General features: G+C 47.5%; 1 protein-coding gene and 1 long non-coding RNA gene across 8 annotated transcripts in view; one reads left to right on the forward strand and one right to left on the reverse strand.

The window, feature by feature from the left end:
* Positions 1-1,538, reverse strand: part of TSC1 (TSC complex subunit 1) — a 54,460-nt gene extending 52,922 nt beyond the window's left edge. For 2 of the 6 annotated variants that reach the window (XM_017517591.2, XM_017517592.2), the window contains exon 1: positions 1,317-1,419. The gene's annotated coding sequence lies outside the window, so the exon portion shown is untranslated. Of the gene's footprint in view, positions 1-1,316 lie in introns of all 6 variants that reach the window. The other 4 variants (XM_017517593.2, XM_017517595.2, XM_017517594.2 and 1 more) reach the window with 4 other exon arrangements.
* A 200-nt stretch (positions 1,539-1,738) lies between these two features.
* On the forward strand, positions 1,739-6,320 carry LOC108295424. Of its 2 annotated transcripts, XR_005198170.1 has the most exons (3): positions 1,739-2,447; positions 4,022-4,414; positions 5,633-6,320. It is a non-coding gene; the product is annotated as an uncharacterized LOC108295424 (long non-coding RNA). The 2 variants fall into 2 exon arrangements; XR_001821398.2 differs by lacking the exons at positions 4,022-4,414; positions 5,633-6,320 and adding an exon at positions 4,720-5,036.
* The last annotated feature ends 12,214 nt before the right edge of the window (positions 6,321-18,534 follow it).

An 18,534-nucleotide genomic window follows, 5' to 3' on the forward strand; every position in this document is an offset into this window, starting at 1 on the left:
AAAAAAAAAACAGCAAGGATTTTAGCAGGATTTCTTTCGGCAGTAAACTCATCAGTTTTATTAAAATATCAAACACTTTTTAGCCTAATTTAGACTAACAAGTTTACATGCACAACACTGCCATCCCAAACAAAAGTTAACGTGGATAAGCCAAGTGCATCCGTCCACTTCAACATTAAACAGACATACGTGCACAAGCCTTGGCTAAATGATAAATTCTAACCACTTAATGACAGGCCAGTTTTGATCAAATAACAGATAAATTTAAGAGTCACGTCTTTGGAATCAGTCATATCCCAGCAGTTCCAGTCCTGACTCAGATACAATTGGGATGTGATCTTAAGCAAAGTACCCTGCTCTCTCTGGGCCTCAGTTTCTTCATTTGAGAAGACTGGAGGTGTTAATAGTGGTTGCCTCTTTTCTCTGTCGTGAGGACCAAAGGAGATAATGACTGCCAAGTACTTCCACAGTGCCTGGCACAGAGAGCACTCCACTAACGTTAGCTGCTGTTCTTAGGAGGACTGCGTCCCTTCCCAAGTCCCCGCCACACATCCAAAACACACAAAGCAAAACTCTTTAAACAGGAAACACAAAGAAAGAGCTTTAATTCTGCAAGGTCCCTCCGACTGCAGGCTCTGCATCCTCCAGTTCCTCAAATGAATGAATGAGCGCCTAGGAGTGGCTCTGCAAATAGCTGTCTCTTAGGAAACACCTTTGCCGACTTTAAGGTAACTGTCTTTCACCATCAATTAAACACCTACAAGTACACCCAGAGCGAGGCACAACAGTCGTGCAAATTTCAGCGGAGACACCGAGTCCAGGCGAGCCCTTCATGCCCACAGGCAACCTCCATTCATTCTCCACGCCCCTCTGCCCCAACCCCTCTCTTTAAGTTCTGGAAGCAGTCCCACCCCCGCGACCCTTCCCCTCCCGCCGAGCGTCTCTACCCTGCCCTCCGCACCTCGCATGAACCTGTCACCCCACCAAGTGAGGGGCTGGCGGAGGGGCCCACCTCACCCCTGCCGGAGGGACAGAGACCATGGGTGCAGCGGACCCTCGGACGCCCAGGAGGAGAGAAGTGCCCGGTCCGGCCCACCTCTCCTCCCCAGGGACCCGCCAGTCCCGGCCGGGCCCGCCGGAGATAGCGCGGAATATGAGGGAGGGGAGAGCCCTTCGAACCCCCCTTCTCCGGGCTCCCTAGCAAGCAAATGAGCCTCTCGCTCCAGCCCCTCCGAACCTCCCAGACTGGGGTGATGGTGCCGGGACTGCCCCAGAAAGCCCCCATAAAAAGGAGGGGGAGACACCCCCATACTCACCCACCGTCTCCTCCCCCTCAGCTGTTTACCTCACAGTCCCTCCAGCCTACAGGGCGCCGCCATCTTGGACGTACAGCACCTCCCCCCGTCGTGAAAGGGCCCAGTCCGACAGCGGCCTCCGCCACGAAAAAGAGTTCCCCTCCGCGCCTCGTCTCCTTCTGGAAACGAAGGACAGACGGCCGCGCTTGGCAGCCCCGCCGGAAGGAAGAGGCCCTTCCACTCATAACCGATGATGTGGGTTGGACGGGAAAAAAAGCAAGGAGGGTTTTGAATGGCAGGGGGGGCGGGGCCGGGCGGAAGGATCCCGAAAGGAGGCTGCTGAGAGATCTTGTGACTCCGCGAAGGAGGCAAAAAGAAGGGCCGGCGCGGCGGGAGGAGCCACGCGAGAGCCCGAGGGGCGGGGCGGGAGGTCACGTGACGGGCGGGCGGGAGGCACCGCGGAGAGGCGTAAACAAGCTGGCGGCGGCTGGGTGTGGTTGGAGCGCCTTCCCGCTTGCCGCTGGAGTCGTTTCTGCCCTTCGCGCGCCTGGCGCCCCCTCGAGTGTCCCTGTGGGCGGCTACAGAGCGGCGATCCTGTTTCCCGAGGAGCCCGCGTGGGTGAAGGGCCTGCTTGGGAGCCTTAGGGGAGTTGCAGCTCACCAGGGAAGGGGCGGAAAGCCGGGGGTCAGGGCAGCCTCCTTCCTGGGCTGAGCATTTGCAGAAGCCCGCCTCCGGGATGGCGGGGGACCCCCCTGGCTTCTGCCTTCAAGTAGCTCACACTTCACACCTAGTCATGACGTCTAGAGAGAACCAGCCCTAGTAGGAGGCAGCTTTCAAATCAGAACGCCTCGTTGCGTTCCCTGCCGAAACAAAGCTTTAAGCCGTCTAAGCTTCAGTTTCTTGACATGGGCGCAATGACATTTGTGACGTGAGGAATCAAAGAGATGAAGTATAGACAGCGTTGAGCCCAGAGCCCTGCGCCTAGGAGATGCTCTCTCGCTAGGTAGGTGGCCTTTGTCGCGAGGCTGGATGTGATGAGCTCCAGCACGAACAGGAAGCGCTGTGAGAGGAGGCACAGTGCCATGAAGTCGAACTATGGGATCTGAAAGGCATTTTGAAGGAGTGGGCATCAGGCTGGGTTTTAAAGGAAAGGTAGGTTTTATGACTTATTTTGGTTCCTATCTACGAGCCCCCAACCTTCCCCGGCCCTTGAGCAGTGAGCAGCCTTTATAACCATAGGTCTAGAACCATGAAGGCTTAGGAGGGAGGTGGAAATTGACCTGCTGATCCCTCTGTTTTTGCCATTAAAACCACGATGACTTTTGCAACCAACCTAATGGAACCAGGGGAGGTGGCTGGGGAGAGAAGGCCATTCCAGGCAGACGGAACCAAAGGAACAAGAGGCTAGGGGCAAGAAAGTGCTGGGTGACTTGTGGGAATAACAGGTTTTGTCTTGGGAACTAATTGCGTCACAATGCAAGGCAGCTATGGTTAAGGAGGGGCCACGTGTGTGAGTAGCCAGCACCGTGGGGGCTGTCAGAATACTAAGCAGACCCCGGATGGTCCAGGGTAGGGCCTCTGCTAGCCAGTATAGGGCCTTGGTGAGAATTAGAAAAATGGCACCCCTGGGCTGTATTTTGGTCCCTATCCACCGGCCCCCAACCGTCCCGGGCCCTTGAGCAGTGAACAACCCTTATAACCATAGGTCTAGAACCACGAAGGCTTAGGAGGGGGAGGTGGACATTGAACTGGTGATCCCTCTGTTCTAACAGTCACTGGGGGAAGCCAAGAGTTCTAGATTCAAACAGACCAGAATTTGAATGTAGGTTTCAGCCATCATACTATACTAACTGGATGAGCCTTAGTCTCCTCACCTGCAACATAGAAATAATAATAATGCGGGCCGGGCGCGGTGGCTGAAGCCTGTAATCCCAGCACTTTGGGAGGCCGAGGCGGATGGATCACGATCACGAGGTCAAGAGATCGAGACCATCCTGGTCACCATGGTGAAACCCCGTCTCTACTAAAACTACAAAAAATTAGCTGGGCATGGTGGCGCGTGCCTGTAATCCCAGCTACTCGGGAGGCTGAGGCAGGAGAATTGCCTGAACCCAGGAGGCGGAGGTTGCGGTGAGCCGAGATCGCGCCATTGCACTCCAGCCTGGGCAACAAGAGCGAAACTCTGTCTCAAACAAAAAAAAAAAGAAATAATAGTAATGCTAGCTCATGGTGATTTGGGGTGGATTCAGTGAGACGTTAAGCTCTAAGGGACGCAGAACCTACTCCAGTTAGTGTTACTCTTGTTAACTGTTAAGGGCCAGCTGTCAGCATCCGTCACTCCCAGAAGCAGGTCTGCCAAACACAAAATTCTTCTGTGTCACCACCCAAGCATAGTCTGCGTGGGGTCCAGAGGTGGAAAGGTTGAGGGAGACAGAGAAGGGTCTGGGTTATCTCAGTTCTACCAATCTACAAACTACTTCACAGGAACAGACTCTTCCCTTTGCATTCACACCAAGGCAGGGATTCAGGTGTGTTCAGAGATTTCGGAGACCATCAGTGATGGGAGACCTAAGGAGGAGGGTAGCAGCAGTGCTGCTGTGGAGCTCGGACCCAGGAAGCCCCCACACCCTGACTTTCCTTGGCTCCATGACCTCATCCTGCAGGAATGCATCCGGCCACAGAGCGAAGCAGCCATACACAGAGCTCATCAATTGCTTGTTTTCCAGGGGTCATAACCACATTGTCACTGTACACTGTCTGGAAGAAGAATGGTCATTGTTATCTCAAGACGGACCACCAGTGGCTCGTAAGAAGAGGCTGGAGATGACAGGCAGAGACAGCCCTGCCACCATCTCCCACCACTTAACCAGGCTGGGCTACTTAGATGTTTTCTGCTTCTCTGGGGCTGATTTTTGTCATTTGCTTAACAGACACTAATCAGACCGCTACCTTCCACACACCACCCTGGAGCCTCCCTGTGACAGGGGACTTTCTGACCAGCCTGTCTGAGCATAGAAGGGCTGAGCCCTGCATAGGCAGGTGGTACTAACAGGATGCATGTCATGGAGGACATCTGCTGCATTTGGCTGTGTGACGTCTCCCCCTTGCCTTCTGAAGAGGTGAGCCCGTCCTTCCTTCCCGAAGTATGGCTGGTGGGATTGGCCAACACTCAGCTATTGTTACAGGTGCATGCTACTCAGGTCTTCCATTTTGTGTGCCTATTAAGCTAGGTTACAGTTTGTCCACAAGGACTCAAATATTTAAGTACGGAATCCTTCTCAAGCCATATTTAGTTCACTTTAAGAAGCTGAAATGGTTGGTCCACAGTGGACCTGTGACTTGAGCTGGGTTAGAGTGCTTCTCTGGGTCTTAAAAGATAGATGTTTTGTTTTGTTTTTTTAAGTGATTTTTCTCTTTCTTCTAGGGTCATTAAACTGGGATGAGGAAGCTGTGGCCTCTCCCTTCCTCTGGCCTACAGCAAGCTATGTGACAAGTCGGGTTAAAGAGTGAAAGAGACAGAGACAGAGATGGAAAGAGAAATTCATGCTCCTATCTCTTTATTTCCAGAGTCCCTGAAGCCAGCTTTGCCCTGGCCTTCCAAGTTCCATGAAGCAATAACTATTTCGGCCAGTGCTAGTTTCACTGGATTTCTGTTCCTCTTAAACAAAAGGCCTGGATGTAGTGGGATTCAGAGACCTTTGGAAGGACACCACCAGTCAAAATACTGTTCATCCACTTGAATTGCTTTTTGGCTTTAGCTTTCAGCTATCTGTGCGGCAGCCTCCTGGCCAGGAGCCCTGCCAACAGCGGGCATCCCCAGCAGGATGGGGTCTGAGCTTTGCTGGCGGTCCCCAAGGCCCACGGCAGCCCTGGCCTCTCTAGCCCATCAGCTTCCCCTTGCTATCTAGCACCGTGTCCTCTAGTACCAAGGAGCGCCCAGAGGCTTCACACCGCCCTGCCTTGGCTAAGGCCGTCTCCTCTCTCTCCGCACCAGATGGCCTCTGCAGCCTGTGCTGGTCATTCTCCATTTGCCCTTCTCTGTCTGGGCTCCCCTCTAAGCCTCACCTGCTAAGCAAGTCCTCTCCCTCCTCTTGCATTTGACCAAAGTGTGGCAGGGTCAGGGGAGCAAGGAAGAGCCTTCCCACCGGGCCTGGCCTGGCCGTGATGCACAGCTCCCGCTGCGTGGCCTGTCTTGGTGTTAATAATGGTTCCCCCAGCTCACTCTTCACACTCAGAGGTGATCACGGATCCCCACAGCTCACTAGTCCTTAGATGCTTCAGCACCTCTTTTTTTCTCTGAAGCTGCTCACACCTGTCTTTTTAATTATCCCTTGCAGGGTGCTTCTGTTTCCCACCAGGATCCCAGCTGCTATAGCTACAGCCCTTTCTTAGAGAATCTGCCTTCAGCCTGGGCTACTCACTCCGAACCAAGCCAAACCCACAGATGCTTACACACACACACACCTCTGACTGGACCTGGATTCGGGCTGAAAACCTTCCTCACACTGAGCCAGCCAGATTCTCCTTCTTGAGAATTTGCACAAAGAGACCCCAAGCCTGAGACATATGGCATTGGTCAAGGGTTGAAACTTTACACAACTGCAGGCGGACTATTCAAACTGCTGTGCTCCAGAAGAGGCAGGTCACTTAGAAAATGCCTCAGACAGGTGCCCTTGGGGGTTGTGCAATAAGAAGGGACCGTGCTGTTCCCTGCGGGGGAAGGGGGAGTCACGTGGAGTTGGATCCAGCCATGGCCACCCGCACTCTGGACAGCAGAGTTAAGCAGGAGGAGCTGCTAAGAGCCTTGCCGAGGAAGCCAGCATGCCCAGACCAGCAAGGAGCAGCTGTGGTAACGGAGAGGAAGGAGAGCTGCAGGACTCGCCCATTGCCCAGGAGGCCTGCTTAGGTCTGGAAGATGCCCCTGTATCTTTTCAATAAATTCCACTTTTTCATGCCTGTAATCCCAGCACTTTGGGAGGCTGAGGCAGGAAGATTGCTTGGGGGCAGGAGTTAGAAGCCAGCCTGGGCAACATAGCAAGACCCCATCTCTACAAAAAATAAAAATTAGCCAGACATGGTGGCATGATACTTGGGCGGGTCAGACAGGAGGATCACTTGAGCCCAGAACGTTGAAGCTGCAGTGAGCCATGGTTGTACCACTGCATTCCACCCTGAATGACAGAGTAAGACACTGTCTCTAAAAAATGAACACACGCACAGACACACACCACTTTTACCTGAGCTAGATGTTCGGTTCTGTTCCTGGCAACCAATGCCACAACCGAGGCCAGAGATGGCCAAGAATGCTTTCCTTTCTTCTTTATCCAGATCACACTTGTTCCTCCAAGACTCAACTCCAATGTGATCTTCACCAGAAAGTCTTCTTGGGACCCCCAGGATGGAATAAAGGCCCCTGACCTGACTCCACTACCGCTGCCAAATGCACACCTCCATTCCTTCCACTGAACCACCTGCTTACTCAGGTTGTACTATGGGCCAGTCTCCCAAGTTCTCAAGAACTCTGCTGCCCCCAGGAGGTGGGGTGGATAATAGGGCCCTTGAAACGTCTAGTTCAAGGTCAAAAGACAGGAACAGAGTGGGACTGGTGGCTCACACCTGTAATCCCAGCACTTTGAGAGGCCGAGGCAGGTGGACCACTGGAAACCAGGAGTTCAAGACCAGCCTGAGTGACGTAATGAGACCCCCATCTCTACAAAAAAAATTTAAAAATTAGCCAGGCATAGTGGTACAGACCTGTAGTTCCACCAACTTGGGAGGCTGGGGTGGGAGGATCACTTGAGCCCAGGAGTTGGAAGCTGCAGTTAGCCGTGATCCTGCCACTGCACTACAGCCTGGGCAACAGAGTGAGACCCTGTCTCAAAAAAAAAAATTCAGCCAAGAACAAACCTTTGAAGACTAAGGCTAAGTAGGAGCAGTATGAGGGGCCAAGAGCTATTCTTGCTGCATGGATTGCTGTCCATGGCAGCTGAAGTGCCCGCAGGACTGGCGCCATCTTGGTTGGCTGTTATTTCAATAAATGGAGTGAAATTTATTGTCTCACGGTTCTAGAAGCTAGAAGTCCAAGATCAAGGTGTCGTCAGGGTTGGTTCCTTCTGAAGGTGTAGAGGGAGATCTGGTCCATGCCTCGCCCCCAGCCTCTGGAGTTGGCTGGCCATCCTGAGGCTCGAGCCCTCTTCTTGCCTCGTTCGTTGGCTTGAGATGCATCACACTGTTCTCTGCCTTCGTGTTCACATGACATTCTCCCTGTGAGCTTTCTGTGTCCAAAATTTCCCCTTATTGTAACTGCACCAGTAACATAGAATTGGGGGCCCACCGTCTTCCAGCATGACCTCAATTTTAACTAATTACACCAGCAACGACCTTATATATATCACATTCTGAGGAACTGCAAATAAGGACTTCAACATGTCAGTGTTTGGGGGAATTAATTCAGCCCATAACAGGTACCAAGGGCTGAGTTTGTCACATCATTATCCATGGTTTGTGAAGGGACCCTCTCTAATTTTTATACTTGCATTTGTTTGTTACCTTTTTTAATTTTTAATTTTTATTTTTTCTTGAGTTGGAGTCTTGCTCTGTCGCCAAGGCTGGAGTGCAGTGGCACGATCTCGGCTCACTGCAACGTCTGCCTCCCAGGTCAACCTCTGCCTGCCTCAACCTCCCAAGAAGCTGGGATTACAGGCGTGAGCCACCACACCTGGCTAGTTTTTATATTTTTGGTAACAATGGGGTTTCACCATTTTGGCCAGGCTGGTCTCAAACTCCTGACCTCAAGTGATCCGCCTGCCTCGGCCTCCCAAAGTGCTGGGATTACAGGGGTGAGCCACCACACCCGGCCCCCTTTGTTCCCTTTTATCTTCGTTCTCCACAACCAGTTTCCTCCTTGCACATAAGCAACCATTGTCATGTATATCATGTGTATCCTTTTGTCTGTATGTATCCTTGCAAAATGTGTATTTTTAATTTATGTAAGTGGAATTATGTTTTATGTTATAGGTGGCAATCTGTTTCTTACTTTTTCTCCCCATTCAGCATCATTTTGAAGCTCCATCTAGCTGCTGAGAATTATTCCATAATGTGAACCTGCCCTAATCTGCTTTCCATTCCCTCAGGGATTAACTGCAGTAGTGCCAGAAGTGACGTTGTGATGAGCATCACTACAGACCTTACACTATGCTGTTCCCTTATGGATCCAGCTCAGAATTTATTTGGGATACACAACCAGGAGTAAAACTGATGGCTCATAGCGTACATGGACTTACTCTTTTTTTTCCTTTTCTTTTTCCGACAGGTCTTGCTGTTGCCCAGGCTGGAGTACACTGGCTCAAACATGGCATACTGCAGCCTCTACCTCCTGGGCTCAAGGGATCCTTCCCTCTAAGCCCCTGAGTAACAGGACCACAAGCTTGTGCCACCACGCCTGGATTTTTTTTTTTAGAGACGGGTCTTGTCATGTTGCGCAGACTATACTTTTTTTTTTAGACTTACTTTTTTTTTTTTAAGTTCCAGGGTACATGTGCAGGATGCGCAGGTTTGTTACACAGGTAAACGTGTTCCATGGTGGTTTGCTGCACCTGTCAACCCATCACCTAGTTATTAAGCCTAGCATGCATTAGCTTTTCCTGATGCTGTCCCTCTCCCTGCCCGCCGACAGGCCCCAGAGTGTGTTGTTCCCCTCCCCAGGCTCCAGTGTATGTTATTCCTCTCCCTGTGTCCATGTGTTCTCATTTTTCAGCTCCCACTTACAAGTGAGAACATGTGGTGTTTGGTTTTCTAGACTTACTTTTAAGATACACCACCGAATGATTCTCTAGGAAGCCTGCCTCAGCCTACGCTTTCACCAGAACCCTGCAAAAGTATCCGTATCCCTGTCCACATTTGCTATTGACTAGCTCTTTAATTTTTTCAGTGTAGTGGGCTAAAGTGACATGTTCTTGTTTTAATTGGCTTCTCTTTGACTTAATGAATTGGAGCACTTTTATATCTTTATTATGAGTCTGTGGGTTACTTTCTCTATAGGTAGCTGGTTCTTGTCTTTTGACCATTTTCCCAGTACAGTTACTATCTCTTTCTTGATTTGCTGAAGTGCCCTGTGTATTCTATACAAGTGTTCCTTGTTGGTTATAGATATTTCTTTTTTATTTTTATTTTTTGAGACGGATTCTCGCACTGTCTCCTGGGCTGGAGTGCAGTGGCACAATCTCAGCTCACTGCAACCTCCACCTCCTTCCTCTTCAAGGAAATGCATATATAAATTTCCTACAGTAGGTATAATGTTTGCTGTAAGACTTTGGTATATGACTTTTACCAAATTAAAGAATAGATGTGGACCTCATCCATTGCTTTTTCTGCATTCATCGAATAGTCAAAAATATCTTTATTTTAGCCTATCATGTGGTGAAGTACACAGATATGTTTTTTAATAGTGATTTATCTTTGCACTTCCAGGACAAGCACAACTTGATCATGATGTATTTTTTTAAATACTTGTTGGATTTGGTTAATTCATGTTTTATTAAGGATGTTTGCATTTATTTTATATGTTTACAGTTCTTTTAATTGGAATGTATAGACCATTTACATTTAATGTAATTATCAGTGTAGTTGGCTTAAGTTTACCTTCTCGATATTTGCTTTCTATTTTTCCATCTGTTCTTTGTTCCTTTCTTTTGTCTTTTTCAGCCTGCTTTTGGATTAATTTAGCATTTTTTAGAATTCCATTTCACCACCACTATTGGCTTCTTTGCTATACATCTTTGTTTTGTGTTTTTAGTGATTGTTCTATGACTTATAATGTGAATCTTTAACTTATCACCATCTATATTCAGTGGCTACTATACCATTTCAGGTATAATTTAAGAACCTTGTGACAACATACTTCTGGCCAGGCATAGTGGCTCCACACCTGTAATCCCAGCACTTTGGGAGGCTGAGGCAGGCAGATTGCTTGAGTCCAGGAGTTTGAGACCAACCTGGGCAAAATGGCAAAACCATGTCTCTACCAAAAATACAAAGCTTAGCTGGGCCTGGTGGCGAGTACCTGTAGTCCCAGCTACTTGGGAGCCTGAAGCAGGTGGATTGCTTGAGCCCAGGAGGTGGAGGTTGCAGTGAGCCGAGACAGCACCACTGCACTCCAGCCTGGGTGACAGAGTGAGACCCCATCTCAAAAATAAAATAAATGATACATTTCTATTTCCTTCCCCTGTTCTTTGGACTATTGTTTTCATAAATTTTACTTCTACATAGGTTATAAAACCCTATGTAGGGGTTTATATTGTAAAAATATTGTTATTTTTGCTTTAAAGAATCAATTTTTTATTTTTTTAGACAGCTTCTTGGTCTGTCATTAAGGCTGGAATTCAGTGGCGTGATCTTAGATCACTGCACTTCCACCTCCCAGGGCTCAAGTGATCCTTCTGCCTCAGCCTCTTGGGTAGCTGGGACTACAGGCATGTGTACCGCCACACCCAGCTAATTTTTGCATTTTTTTGTAGAGAGAGGGTTTTGCCATGTTGCCCAGGGTGGTCTCAAACTCCTGGGCTCAAGCAATCCTCCTGCCTTGGCCTCACAAAGTGCTGGGATTATAGGTATGAGCAACCACATCTGGCCAAATATTTTTTAAAGAAATAAAAAACAGAAAAAATATTTTATATTTTCCCACATATTTACCATCGCTAGCATTCTTCATTTCTTTTTGTAGATCCCAGTTTGCATCTTTTATTATTTTCCTTCTACTTAAACAACTTCCTTTAACATTTTTAATAAAATGAGCATGCAATAAATCCTCTTGACTTTCGTCTGCAAAAGTATTTTACCTTTATTTTTGAAAGATATTTTTGCTGGGTATAGAATTCTAGGTTGACAGTTTCTTTCTTTCAGCTTTTTTTCTCTTTTTTGACAGGGTCTTACTCCGTCACCCAGGATGGAGTGCAGTGATGTGTTAATAGTTTACTGCAACCTCAAACTCCTGGGCTATAGCAATCCTCCCATCTCAGCCTCTCAACTAGCTGGGACTATGGTTGCACACCACCATAACCAGCTAATTTTTAAAACTGTTGGTCTTTTGATCTACTCAGGCCTTGAATTGATTAGATGAGGCCCACCCACATAATGGAAGGCAATCTGCTTTACTCAAAGTCCACTTATTTAAATGCTCATCTCATCCAAAAACACATTTGACCAAACATGTGGCCACTCTGTTCCAGACAAATTGAGACATAAAGTTAGCCATTATACTGAGTGTCTAGAAAAGCAAGTTTCTTAGCCTAACTGTGCTTTTATTGTTGTTTTTTAAACCATTCTAAGGTAAAACTTTCTTCTTCCAAAGAAAAGCCACTCTCATACCCTTTTCCCCCACCTCCTTTTTTTCCCGCAAAGAAAAGCATTGATGTAGATTGGAGAACTGTCATTTCCAGTCATTGTCTTCTAAAAAGCCTTGCTTGGCAAGTAGACCAGAAAATGTAAAAATCCTGTGTCAGCCTAGGATATGAATGTTCGCAAAAGTGATAGGCTGCTCAGTAAATCCCAGGAAATATCCTAAAGATGTCAGCCCCATACAGAGATTCCAGGAACCCATGGATGCTCTTCCATTCTTCCCTGCCAAAGTACAGCAGTTTGACTTCTCCAAGTGCACCCTTTAAAATGTGTACCACCTGTTGCTTGATTCATTCAAAACAACACATATATTTCAAGCCTTCTCTTTTGTGCTTCCTGTGACCAAAGAATGTATAAAGAATGTATTAGTTGTCTATTACTGTGTAACAATTCTGAAACGTAGAGTTATTAGAAACATAGAATTGAAACAACACCACCTATTATCTCACATTTCTGTGGTTCAGGAATATGGGTGTAGGTTAGCTGGGTCCTGTGGCTCAGGGCTCCTCACAAGGCTGCAGTTCAGATGTCAACTGGGGCTACAGTCATCCCAGTGCTTGACAGGGGAAGGATGCACTCCCAAGCTCACACACAGTTATTGACAAGATTCAGTTCCTTGTCATGTGGGCTCTTCCGTAGGGCAGCTCACAATGTGGCAGCTGGCTTCTATCAGAGACAGTGAAAAAGAGTGTAAACAAGTTGGAAGACAGAGTCTGTCATAACCTAACCTTGCAAGTATGCCATCCCATCACGTTTTCTATCCTGTTCTTTAGAGGGAAGTCACTAGGTAGTCTTGGTGTGCCTACAGAAGTTATTGCTCACACCCAATGGGAGGGGACCACACAGGTTGCAAATTTCAGGACTTTAGACATCATTGGGGATGATTTGCATCCAATGCTTAGCACACAACTTGCATGGCCTGGGAAACACCTTTCTCTAACTTTGGCTGCCCTGACACCTTCAGACAAAGTAGCAGATCCTTCTCTGGTCCTCATAGTACTCTTCTGTTCATACATCTACCATCCCAGTTATCACAGTAATGATGTAACAGCTAACACTTAGTGAGGAGTTGCTATGAGCCCATACTGTTCTAAGCACTCTACATGTATTAAGTAAAGAGTATGTAGTCGTTTATGTGTCAATGCAGAGAAGCACTCATTCATTCAACAGTGATGTATGAGCGTCTCCTCTGCACTTCTTTGCCAGGCATGGGGGAACTTAGTAGTGAACAAGAGAGTCCCCAGACTCAAGAAACTTATGTAGACCAGGATGGGAGATGGAGAAGTGCAGGCACAGTTATGCTACAACCCGGTACATGTTGTTATAGCATAAATAACTTCAGCAGCAGACACCCAGATCACTTTTGTCAGCGGTAGCATTTTTAATTCAGATATGAAGAATAAGTAGCAGTTAGCTAGGAAAAGCAAGAGAAGGTTAGAAAGCAAGAACGTGTAATAATAACAGAAATGAGGAAAGCAGGAGCAGCTGGGAAGCAACTAGCATGGCTGCAACCAAGCATGTTGGGGAAAGAGAGGCAAGAAATACTGATGTCAGCCAACAGGCAACATATATTGAGTATCAAGCAGTTTCTTATGGTTTTGCATGCATATATTTACCTTCAGAATAATCCTGTGCAGTAGAGGTAATTTTACAGGTAAGGAAACTGAGTCAGAGAGACTTGCCCCAGTCACCAGATAATGAATGCCTGAGTTATAACCAGTGGTGACACAGCAGGGCAGACATGAGGGGTCATGTGAAGGTGTTTGACCTTGATTCTGAGCTCAGTGAGGAGCCTTGAAGGATCTTAATTGGGTCGACATCTGCTGGAGTGTGGAGAATGGAGCCAGGAAAGGGGCAGGGAGGGGCTGTTTAGAAACGGGATGCAGTATTCTAGGGGAGTGGTGATGGCAGCCTGGATTAAGATGGCAAGACAGGAGATAAGAGGAGAAGGAGGATCTGTTAGGCCGTCTTGTGTGCTGTAAAGAAATATCTGAGATTGGGTACTTTATAAAGAAAACAGGTTTTGGCTGGGCATGATGGCTCACGCCTATAATCCCAGCACTTTGGGAGGCTCAGTCAGGCAGATGACCTGAGGTTGGGAGTTTGAGACCAGCCTGATCAACACGGAGAAACCCCATCTCTACTAAAAATACAAAATTAGCCAGGCATGGTGGTGCATGCCTGTAATCCCAGCTACTCGGGAGGCTGAGGCAGGAGAATCTCTTGAACTTGGGAGGTTGCAGTGAGCTGAAATTGCGTCATTGCACTCTTGGCTGGGCAACAAGAGTGAAACTCCATCTTAAAAAAAAAAAAGAAAAAGGAAAGAGGTATATTTGGCTCACAGTTCTGCAGGCTGTACAGGAAGCGTAGCAGCGTCTGCTTCTGAGAAGACTTCAGGAAGCTTCCAATCATGGTGGAGGGCAAATGGAAAGCAGGCACATCACATGGTGAAAGCATGAGCAAGAAAGAGAGATGGAGGAGGTTCCACACACTTATACATGACCAGATCTCACGAGAAGTCATTCACTATCAAGAAGATAATACCGAGAGGATGGTATTAAACCATCCATGAGAAATCTGCCCCCATGATCTAATCACCTCCCACTGGACCCTACCTCCGATGTTGGAGATTATGTGCCAACGTAAGATTTGGGCAGGGACACAGATCCAAACTATATCAGAAGGTGAACTCGGGATTTTGGCTGAAATGTGAGTAGTGCCATTCCCTGAGACATGAGGTGGGAACTGGGCTGTGGAACATGGGCTGATGTCACTTTGGGACCAGCTCAATTGAGATGCCAGAGAGACAGGCCCAATGGACATAGATTTGGAGTTTAGACTTGAAGGCAGAGGCCAAGGTTTGGGAAGTGCTGGTATTCAGAGGGTAAATGAGGCCAGGAGAATTGGCCATGGCAGCCCAGGGTGTGCAGTGTATGAGCTGGGCCCTCTGGTGAGGACAGAGAGGGGTGGCCTACTGGCATCCTGGCTCTGCAATCCAGCTGTGTGGTTCTGGGTGAGTCTCCAAGCCTCAGTTTCTCCATCTGTAAAATGGAGATGACACCACTACCTTAAATCCCCAGCTCAGAGGGTTCCCAGGACGGTGATATGATACGGCTGTCTCCATCCAAATCTCATCTTGAATTGTAGTTCCCATAATCCCCATGTGTCTTGGGAGGGAACCTGTGGGAGGTAGTTGAATCATGGGGGCAGTTATTCCATGCTGTTGTTGTGTTAGCTAGTGAGTTCTCACGAGATCTGATGGTTTTGTAAGGGGCTTTTCCTGCTTTGCTCGGCATTTCTCCTTCCTACTGCCATGTGAAGAAGGTGTTTGCTTCCCCTCCTGCCATGATTGTAAGTTTCCTGAGGCCCTCCCAGCCCTGAGAATCTGTGAGTCAATTAAACCTCTTTCCTTTATAAATTAACATGCCTCAGGTGTTTCTTCACAGCAGCGCGAGAACAGATTAATATGGACAGTCCAGTGAGAGACATGTGTGAATACCTAGCAGAGTGCCCGTGCAGAGTGGGCACTCAGTAAATGTTGTTGTTGATACCTGCTCTATTCATTTCCCAGGACTGCCATAACAAGTTACTGCAAATTACTACAACAGTGAAAGATTATTTTCTCACAATTCTCGAGGCCAAAAGTCCCAAACCCAAGGTGTCAGTCAGCAGGGCTGTTTCCTTCTGAAGGTTCTGAGGGAGCATCTGTTCCCTGCCTCTTTCCAAGCTTCTGGTGGTTGCCGGTCATACTCAGTGTTCCTTGGTTGTGGCTGCATTAGCTGAGTCTCTGCCTCCATCTTCATGCAGCCTTCTCCTCTGTGTTTCTCTGTGTTCACTCCTCTTCTTAAGGGGACCCCAGGCATTGGATTTAAAGCCCACCTCAACCCAGTGTGAATGCAACTGAACTAAACTACATTTGCAAATACCCCCTTTCCCAATAAAGTCACATTCTGGGGTTCCAGGTAGACATGAAGTGAGATCAGGAGAGAATTCAGTCCCCTATACCTGCTATCAGGAGCACAGACCCAGCAGATGACATGGGAGGGACCAACCCTGCTATGATCAAGGCCGGGTCCTGCCTAGAACCAACCTACAAAGTGCTGCAGGAGAAAGAGGTCAAAAGCAGAGTGATGAGGTCAACTTACTGGTGAGGGTGAGACTTGAACTTTCTTTCTGGTTTCATCAAGAATTTGATCAACGGTGATGGGGCAGATGGGCTTTACAGCAGTAGGACCCAGCTTGAGCAGAGGCATGGAAGCAAGACCGCAGAAGGCTTGCTTGCTTTATAAATGGTCAGGTGTAGGGAATAGGAGGCAAGATAGGCCATGTATGAAGGACCCTGGGCTAAAGAAGCAGCCTGGACTTTATCTATTGGCAATGCAGAACCCCTAGAAGTTTGTGAGTTCAGGAAAGAAGGAAAGAGTTGTCTGTTGAATGTTGGCAAAGGCTTAATCTTGACATTGATGCCTGCCAGTTTTGTTTTATTAATTTATTGTTTGAGACATGGTCTCACTCTGTCCCTGGTTGGAGTGCAGTGGTGCTATCAGAGCTCACTACAGCCTCGAGCTCCTGGGCTCAAGTGGTCCTCCCACCTCGGCCTCCCAAAGAGCTAGGATTATGGGCATGTACCACTATACCCAGATACTTTTTTATTTTTATTTTTTTAGAGATTGGGTCTAACTATGTTGCCCAGGCTGATTTCAAACTCATGGTCTCAAGAGATCCTCCCACCTCAGCCTCCCAATACATTGGGATTACGGGCATGAGCTACTGAGCTTGTTTCAATTTAACTTTAAAATTTGGGGTGTTTTGTCTCCTTAGGTAGGCCACCTTCTCTCCCAAATCCCCAATCACATCTCTACACAGCCCCAGCAATAAATTGTGCAGGGCCACAGTCCACAGCATGTTGGCTCTTAGACTCTGTTTCATGGTCACCATGAGACCACTTCCCCTCCCCCAAGCAGCAGCATTCACAACTAGAGGTTTTATTTTAGCTGTGTCGCCCCTGAAGCATATGCAGTGACCATTTGGAAAAAGATAAAGTTAGATCCCTCTTCACACCCTACACCAGAAAAAACTTTAGGTGTCAAAAGTGAAATCATACGTCTGCTAGAAGAAAACATGGGTGAATTTTCTGTAATCAGGAGTGAAGAACACCTTCCTAAAAATGGCTAAACAGTCAGAAGCAATCAAAGACCAAGAAGTTAGGCGACCTCAAAAATCCAAAGCAAAGCAAAACAAAACAAAACAAAACATTTTGCCTGATAAGAAGCACACAAGCGAAGCAGAGTTGGAAGATAAATGATAGATGGAGAGAAACATCTGCACCTTATATCACAAATGGCCTCTCCAATATACAGAGAACTATCATATCACAATCCTAATTATGAAATGTCTATTATTTGATAGAAAAAAATAGGCAAAAGGTATGAATGGAAAGTTTGCAGAAAAATGTAAGTGACCCTAAGACATGTGAAAAGACTTAGCTGGCCTGTAATCCCAGCCCTTTGGGAGGCCGAAGTGCATAGATCATGAGGTCAAGAGATCGAGACCATCCTGGTGAACATGGTGAAACCCTGTCTCTACTAAAAACACAAAAATTAGCTGGCTGTGGTGGTACATGCCTGTAGTCCCAGCTACTTGGGAGGCTGAGGCAGGAGAATCTCTTGAACCCGGAAGATGGAGGTTGCAGTGAGCCGAATTGCGCCACCACACTGCAGCCTGGCAACAGAGTGAAACTTCATCTCTAAAGAAATAAATTAAATAAATATAATAAAAAAGACTTAGCCTCACTCATCGTAAGGGAAACACAAATTAAAACTACCCTGGGATGTCATTCATTCCTGGCCTGTCAGATTGGCTGAATTCCTCAAATTTGACGACCCAACCTGCTGGCAAGGCTGCGGGACAAATCTACTCTCATGGGACTGGGAAGACAGACTAGCACACCCTCTCTAGATGGGAATTTGGCATACTAAGGCCATTATGTGTGCATTCTCCCTTTGCTAGGCATCTTCCCTACACACCTACACACATGCACACACACACACCCCTATACACACACATGCATGCATGCAAGGTTGTTTCTTTTTCTTTTTTCTTTTTTTTGAGAAAGAATCTCACTCTGTCACACAGGCTGGAGTGCAATGGCACCATCTCAGCTCACTGCAACCCCCACCTCCCAGGTTCAAGCAATTCTCCTGCCTCAGCCTCCCAAGTAGCTGGGACTACAGATGTTAAGTCACCATTCCTGGCTAATTTTTTGTATTTTTAGTAGAGACAGGGTTTCACCATATTGGTCAGGCTGGTCTCAAACTCCTGACCTCAGGTGACCCACTTGCCTCAGCCTCCCAAAGTGTGGGATTACAAGCATGAGCTGCCGTGCGCAGTCCATGCAAGATTCTTTCTTCTCTCTTTCTTCCTCTCTCTGACATTGTGGTGTGTGTTTCACTTGGCTTCTTGTCATGTCTTGTCACAAGACTTTCAGGATTAAGTGATTCCTGGCCAAGAAACAGAAGCAAAATTGTCTCATTTCCCAGTGGAATCAGATGAAAACCGGTAATAACATGAGGTACAACTCCAACAGGAGATATTGAAGAAGAACCAAGCTGGATCTATAAGGAATTACACATGAGATGATGGACATATTTATGTTGTATCAAGGTCAACATCATCACCACATCAAGCTGAAAATGTCTGGACAGTCGGACATGTTTTATTAGGAATATATTTTTGACCAGGTGCAGCAACTCATGCCTGTAATCCCAACACTTTGGCAGCCTAAAGTGGGTGGAACACTTGAGGTCAGGAGTTTGAGACCAGCCTGGCCAACATGGTGAAACCC

Source organism: Cebus imitator, unplaced genomic scaffold (assembly GCF_001604975.1).
Source record: "Cebus imitator isolate Cc_AM_T3 unplaced genomic scaffold, Cebus_imitator-1.0 Scaffold638, whole genome shotgun sequence".
NCBI classification, from domain to species: Eukaryota; Metazoa; Chordata; class Mammalia; order Primates; family Cebidae; genus Cebus; species Cebus imitator.